The following is a 7097-nucleotide window of genomic DNA, read 5'->3' on the forward strand; positions in this document are numbered from 1 at the left end:
ATGTTCAACGCCACAGACGCCCCAAACATTTTTCTCTTCTTCTGCCTCTAATGCGCCCTGATCGATCGCTTTATGAAGATACATATGTTTTGAGCAAGCATGTATGGTAACTATTCCAACCCCTCCATATAAGAAAATTGAACGGAGACTTGTATCAGGGTAACCTATGTTCAAAAAAAAGTGTTGTATGTTCTGGATTTCTGATGATTTTGGTCTTGGAAGACCTGAACAGGCAAACATTGCTAATAACGTGACTCATTTACCAACAAGGGCTTTATTTTATACCAAAGTTTTAGTCAGCTACAGTTCACAATTCGAAAATGGAAATGTAAATATGTATGGTTAATGTGGATGCAACAAAAGAGTTCTTAGAACAGAAGACTTGGACATGGACAAACTTAGCAAGGTTCAGGAACACAATACAAAGGCATGCAACACTCCCGAACAGTGCATTGTACAGAAGGTATAATGATCTCCAGGATCTGCAAAACTGATCATCCAGAACACTTCATCTGAGTTGAAACACTATCAATCAAGCTTCATAAGATCTATTCAACAACTCATGAAAAAAAGAGAAGACGATGAAACATGTGTTCTGTACACACATGCCTTTCAAAAGAGTTCCCTAAAAAACCGTGGGGGATATGGTCCTTGTAGAAGCCATGGGGGATATGGCCGCACATAGGACAGGGGTCGTGTTCTCCGGCTCCTCCGGTTGCAATCCTATAGAACCAAAAAGGAAAAACAATAAAATTGGGGACATTGCATATATGACGAAATAGAAGTTATTGTTCATTTTTACAATTGATGATTTGGATTCTAATTCATACTCTAACATATGACGACTATATTCCTGTATTTATATGCTATAAATAAAGTATATAAGATAAGAATGAAACTATGCGTAGAAAGCTGCAAGATCGTCATCCTTGCTAGCAAAAAATATGGCCTTTTCTTCTCACTGAAAGTACATCTCTATAAGAATCGCTAGTTAAGCACAAGTCTAACTAACAATTTATCACAGGAGAAACAACAGAATGCCGACTACACTAAAAAGGAACGCACCTTAACCAAAGCTCTAATCAGCAATAGAAACAAGAGCCTGTCAGTTCCTAGACCCTAGATCCTCGCAACTCATAGACCATGTGGAATAAAGGGCAACCACAGTACGCAAAACAACCTAGAAGAGGTAAAAAATCAGCCGCAGGCAGATCGAAAAGAACATACATTACCACATGTTATGCCTTCACCTAGGCTTAAAACCTGAGAAGAGCATCGTACGAACATACAACTACTTTTAACTTCAAAAGAACCAACTCCATAACACAGATGAACATTAGAGCATCAAGTACCGCCATAATGACCTCACCTAGGCACGAAACAAACAACTTAGTACTCAATCTGGGCAGAGTTGCACATAATGAAAATCCTAAATCATGTTTAAAGGCAATGTTACATGGGTTGACAAAATATATCCACATGCAGTCACATATGCTTTAACTTCCACACCATTTCTACACTATATAAAAAATTGAATACCATGTGTGCATGGACAGCCACATACAATTTTGTTTCAAACAAAATCAACACAGAAATATCACTATTTAAGGTATTCATGAAGTTCTCAGTATGTCCGGCAATAGCAACAAATCAACAACAAGTAGTATGGCACCAAAATGTTTGGCAAGTGCCTTCATCAATGTTTCCTAATAAATCTCAGAACCTGATACATAATGAGATGGATACTTATAAGTAATGGTGTTCAAAAAAAGCATGTAATCTGACATGGCTCAAGGACATAAATTTCATTCAACGGAGACAATATGCAATGACAAAAAATAATTTACCTGATGGACTAGATGATAAATTCGCTGGTTTATTGAAGAAACTTCCGAGAACTGCTAAATGAATCCCTTCTTTTCCAAATGTAGGAATGAACATGATAACAGCACATCCTTCGTATTCTTGCTGCATAAATGGACATCAATAAATATATGAAGGTATAAATACGTGACAGAACATTAAGTCAAGCATACGAAGAAGTTAAAGAACAACATAAGACGTCAAGCAAATCAAAGGAACATTAAGTCAAAACATCACCTAAGGTAGTAGGGAAAATTCTCAAATGTAACTTCAATATCACTTGGACTAATAATTATGGCCCTTCCATTTAATAGGACCAAGCCCTTGTCTCATATAACCTCTAACTCGCACAGACCTCCTAGCTGAATAAAAATGACAACTGATGATTATTATATACATCAGTTAGCAACTGACAGGGCTCCTGCGCTTCTCGCATCAGAAAATCAACAAGAAAATACAAGGATGTACCTCAACTGCCACAGTTCGCAAGGTATTTTGCGGACAAGTTGGTCTTTCAACAATAGATTGCATCTTTTGTTTTGGCCAATAGAAAACTGAGGGACACAGATAGGGAGATGAGGACTCTGGTTCATAAATAAATATTTAGTTATACAATGATAAAATAAAGAATATTCTCAAGGTCACAATAACACATACTTTAACCAACAAAGATCAACCAGAACCAGTAATGTGACATAATCGGGGCCGAGCGGAGGAGGCCGCATGGGGAGAGAAAGAACGGGTGAATATCACCTCGGTGTATCAGCGTCGGATGCGCTCACCGTCGCTCGACGTGTGCGCAACTCCCCAGACAACTCAGCCAGGTCGAGCCGCCGCCATCTATCTTTTCCGCTCCCTCCCTTCCTCCCTCCCTACTAATAAGCAGCAGCCGGCAGGGAGATGTTAGAGGAAGAAGAGGACAAGTCGTCTCAGGCCTTGGTCCTTCCTTCGAGGTGCGCCACAATCCTTGGGCATGCACCGGGTTGGGAAGTACGGGTTGGAGGACGACGTCGGGCGCGGTCGTTCCTCGCTGTAGACCACCTCGGGCAACTTATGGTGTCCAGCCGCTTCCGCTGCTCTCATGCTCACCGCTGCCGCTGTAAGGAGGAAGAGGCGGTGCGCAGGCAGGGGTAGGGAGCTGCCGCCGGGTGAGGGAGGAGGAGCAGGAAGGTCTTGTTTTACCGCTTGGCTCTAGGTTTCCTTTACCAGTTCCCCAATTTGTTACGAACTGTGCGCGGAGGCGCTTTCGCTGCGCGGTGGGACAACAATTGCACCGGGTCCATTGGCAATCACCTACGAAAGAAAACAAACGGTGACAAAATCTAGTCAGCCAGGGCCCCCACGCGCACGATGCTTCGGTCAGCCCAGAAAGGACGGGCGTGACCTCTCCCCATAGCAGGCAGCACCTGGCGAACAGAAACAGACCCACCACCACGTCAATGACACGCGTCCTAAGAGGGCCATTCGGGACCACCGTCATACAAGCACCAAGCCAGCGGGTGAAAGCCACCCGTGCAAGAGAGGGGCGCGCAGGATCAGTGCACGCGACCTAGAGGTGGGGTCCACAGCGCGGGGATCACACGTCCTGCTGGTCGAGCCGTGCATCAGCCACACCGCACGCCAACAACTCCCTCCAAACCCGGACAGAAAGGCTGGACACAGAACGAATAAACACCACCCGCCGACGCGTAGGACCAGAGAGCATGGTGCCCCACACGTCATCCCGCGCAAAGAACCGACGGGTATATCCTCAGCAGCTAACCGCTGCCTCCACGCCATGGCCCATCCACCGTGCGACGCGCGACGAGGCACGACCGTCCGTGCACAGCCCATCCCGTGTGGGTCCTCGCGCAAGAACACACGATCGCCCACACAAACCCATCCCGTGAGGAGCCGAACCGAGCCAGCGCAGCCGACGAGCGGGGCCAGCAGAAGCACCGGCCCACCCACCAGTGAGACAAGGGCACGCCAGCTGAGTGCGCATGCGTTGGCCAACCCCGTCATCCGCACTGGGCGCGGTCAGCGCCGGAACAGCCACGCGACGAGGCAGGAGTGGTCACCCGACAAATTCGAACCCAGCCAACCAGAGAACTCGCTGAGCCCACCAGTCATCGGGTTCCACGCAGGACTACTGAGTCAAAACAACCAATGAAAATCGAACAATCACCACATGCACGTTGACCTAACCAGACCCAATCAGATGACCACGCGCGGCGCAAAAATGAGGAGGCCTCAGGAGAGCGGGTCGGCTAGGCTTCTTATATGTTTAAATACACACTGTTCGGTCGTGCAAGTGAAAGGCAATAATGACGACATATGATGGACTGATCGAGATGAGAGAAGCTGGTATGAACTCGACCTCTTTTATTTTTGTAAATATGATGAGTTCATTGTTCCCGATTCAACCTATTATGAGTAAACATGTTTGCAATGACATTTAGAGATTATAGTTACTTATGCCATGCTTAATTAGCTATGAGTTTATAATGGTTTACCTCGCGTGCCAACATGCTATTAAAATGGTTATGATGTTGTATGATGGGATGGTATCCTCCTTTGAATGAATTGAGTGACTTGACTTGGCACATGTTCACTCATGTAGTTGAAAACAAATCAACATAGCCTTTACGATATTTATGTTCATAGTGGATTATATCCTACTCATGCTTGCACCTGGTGTAGATTAATTTTAATGCATGTTCATGACTATTGTCGCTCTCTCAGTTGGTCGCTCCCCAGTCTTTTGCTATCCTTCACCTGTACTAAGCGAGAATACTGCTTGTGCATCGAAACTCCATAAACCCCAAAGTTATTCCATATGAGTCCATCATACCTTCCTATATGCGGTATCTACCTGCCGTTCCAAGTAAATTTGTATGTGCCAAACTCCAAACCTTCAAATGAAATTATATTTTGTATGCTCGAGCAGCTCATGTTTCAACTAGGGTTGTCTGTATCTTCCATGCTAAGTGGGTTATTCTCAAGAGGAGTGGACTCCGCTCCTCCTTCACGAGAAAATGGCTAGTAACCGGGATGCCCAGTCCCAAGATCAAAAAGATCAAAGCAAATCGAAATAATTAAACAAAACTCTCCCAGGGCTGTTGCTAGTTGGAGGCACTCCTTGTTTCGAGCAAGCCATGGATTGATGCTTGTTGGTGGTGGGGGAGTATAAACTTTTGCCATTCTGTTTGGGAACCGCCTATAATGTATGTAGCATGGAAGATATCGCCATCTCATAGTTGTTGCATTGACAGTGAATGTATACCGCTCAAAATGTTATTCATCTCTATTTTAAAATTGAGCTGTGGCACCTCTACAAATCCTTGCTTCCCTCTGCGAAGGGCCTATCTATTTACTTTTATGTTGAGTCATCACCCTCTTATTAAAAAGCACCCGCTTGAGAGCACCACTGTTGTTTGCATGCATTAATATTAGTTTATATTGGGTATGACTTGACTGGATATCTTTTACCATGAATTACAATGTTTAGTCGGTCCTTAATCTTTAAAGGTGCTCTGCATTTATGTTTTGCGGTCTCAGAAAGGGCTAGCGAGATACCATCTTGTCATATCATATCATGATTGTTTTGAGAAAGTGTTGTCCTCCAAGTCTTATTATTATTGCTCGCTAGCTGATTATGCCATTGATATGAGTAAACATGAGACCTAAGTGTTATTGTGAATATGGTTAGTTCATAATCTTTGCTGAAAACTTGAATACTGGCTTTACATACTTACAACAACAAGATCAAATAGAGTTTGTAAAAGTTTTTCTTTATCACTTTCAGTTTGTCAACTGAATTGCTTGAGGACAATCGAAGGTTTAAGCTTGGGGGAGTTGTTATGTCTCCAACGTATCTACTCTTCCAAACACTTTTGCCCTTGTTTTGGACTCTAATTTGCATGATTTGAATGAAACTAACCCGGACTGACGATGTTTTCAGGAGAACTGCCATGGTGTTGTTTATTGTGCAGAAAACAAAAGTTCTCGGAATGACCTGAAAATCCATGGAGATAACTTTTGGAAAATATAAAAAATATTGGCGGTAGAATCAAGGCCAGGGGGCCCACACCCTGTCCATGAGGGTGGGGGGCGCTCCCCCTCCCCCTGGGCGCGCCCCCTATCTCGTGGTCCCCCTGATGCTCCACCGACCTCAACTCCAACTCTATATATTCTGTTTCACGGAGAAAAAAATCAGAGAAAAAGTTTCATCGCGTTTTACGATAAGGAGCCGCCGCCAAACCCTAATCTCTCTCGGGAGGGCTGATCTGGAGTCCAATCTGGGCTCCGGAGAGGGGGATTCGTCGCCGTCGTCATCATCAGCCATCCTCCATCACCAATTTCATGATGCTCATCACCGTGCGTGAGTAATTCCATTGTAGGCTGAGATTTACCATGTAATCAAGTTAGTTTTGTTAGAGTTTGATCCCTAGTATCCACTATGTTCTGAGATTGATGTTGCTATGACTTTGCTATGCTTAATGCTTGTCACTAGGGCCCGAGTGCCATGATTTCAGATCTGAACTTATTATGTTTTCATCAATATATGTGAGTTCTTGATCCTATCTTGCAAGTCTATAGTCACCTATTATGTGTTATGATCCGACAACCCCGAAGTGACAATAATCGGGATACTTCTCGATGATGACCGTAGTTTGAGGAGTTCATGTATTCACTATGTGTTAATGCTTTGGTCCGGTACTCTATTAAAAGGAGGCCTTAATATCTCTTAGTTTCCACTAGGATCCCGCAGCCATGGGAGGGTAGGACAAAAGATGTCATGCAAGTTCTTTTCCATAAGCACATATGACTATATTTGGAATACATGCCTACATTACATTGATGAACTGGAGCTAGTTCTATGTCACCCTATGTTATAGCTATTACATGAGGAATCACATCCGACATAATTATCCGTCACTGATCCAATGCCTACGAGCTTTTCACATATTGTGCTTCGCTTATTTACTTTTCCGTTGCTACTGTTACAATTAGTACAAAACTGCTATCTTTACTTTTGCCACTGTTACCATTACTATCATACTACTTTGCTGTAGATACTAAGTTATCCAGGTGTGGTTGAATTGACAACTCAACTGCTAATACTTGAGAATATTCTTTGGCTCCCCTTGCGTCGAATCAATAAATTTGGCTTGACTACTCTACCCTCGAAAGCTGTTGCGATCCCCTATACGTGTGGGTTATCAGGATGCTCCGGCTGACTTGGCTGTCGG

At 44.0% G+C, this 7097-nt stretch overlaps 1 long non-coding RNA gene across 4 annotated transcripts; it reads right to left on the reverse strand.

Moving 5' to 3' along the window:
• Positions 1–365: 365 nt before the first annotated feature.
• On the reverse strand, positions 366–3113 carry LOC123158877 (uncharacterized). 4 transcript variants are annotated; one of them, XR_006479374.1, is made up of 5 exons: positions 2332–3113; positions 2101–2242; positions 1848–1968; positions 1066–1723; positions 366–723 (listed from the first exon to the last, which is right to left on the reverse strand). It is a non-coding gene; the product is annotated as an uncharacterized lncRNA (long non-coding RNA). The 4 variants fall into 4 exon arrangements; XR_006479371.1 differs by having other exon boundaries at positions 2101–2225; positions 2332–3109; XR_006479372.1 differs by having other exon boundaries at positions 1066–1369; positions 2101–2225; positions 2332–3105.
• Positions 3114–7097: the final 3984 nt, after the last annotated feature.

The sequence above is a fragment of the Triticum aestivum genome, chromosome 7B (assembly GCF_018294505.1).
Source record: "Triticum aestivum cultivar Chinese Spring chromosome 7B, IWGSC CS RefSeq v2.1, whole genome shotgun sequence".
NCBI lineage: Eukaryota > Viridiplantae > Streptophyta > Magnoliopsida > Poales > Poaceae > Triticum > Triticum aestivum.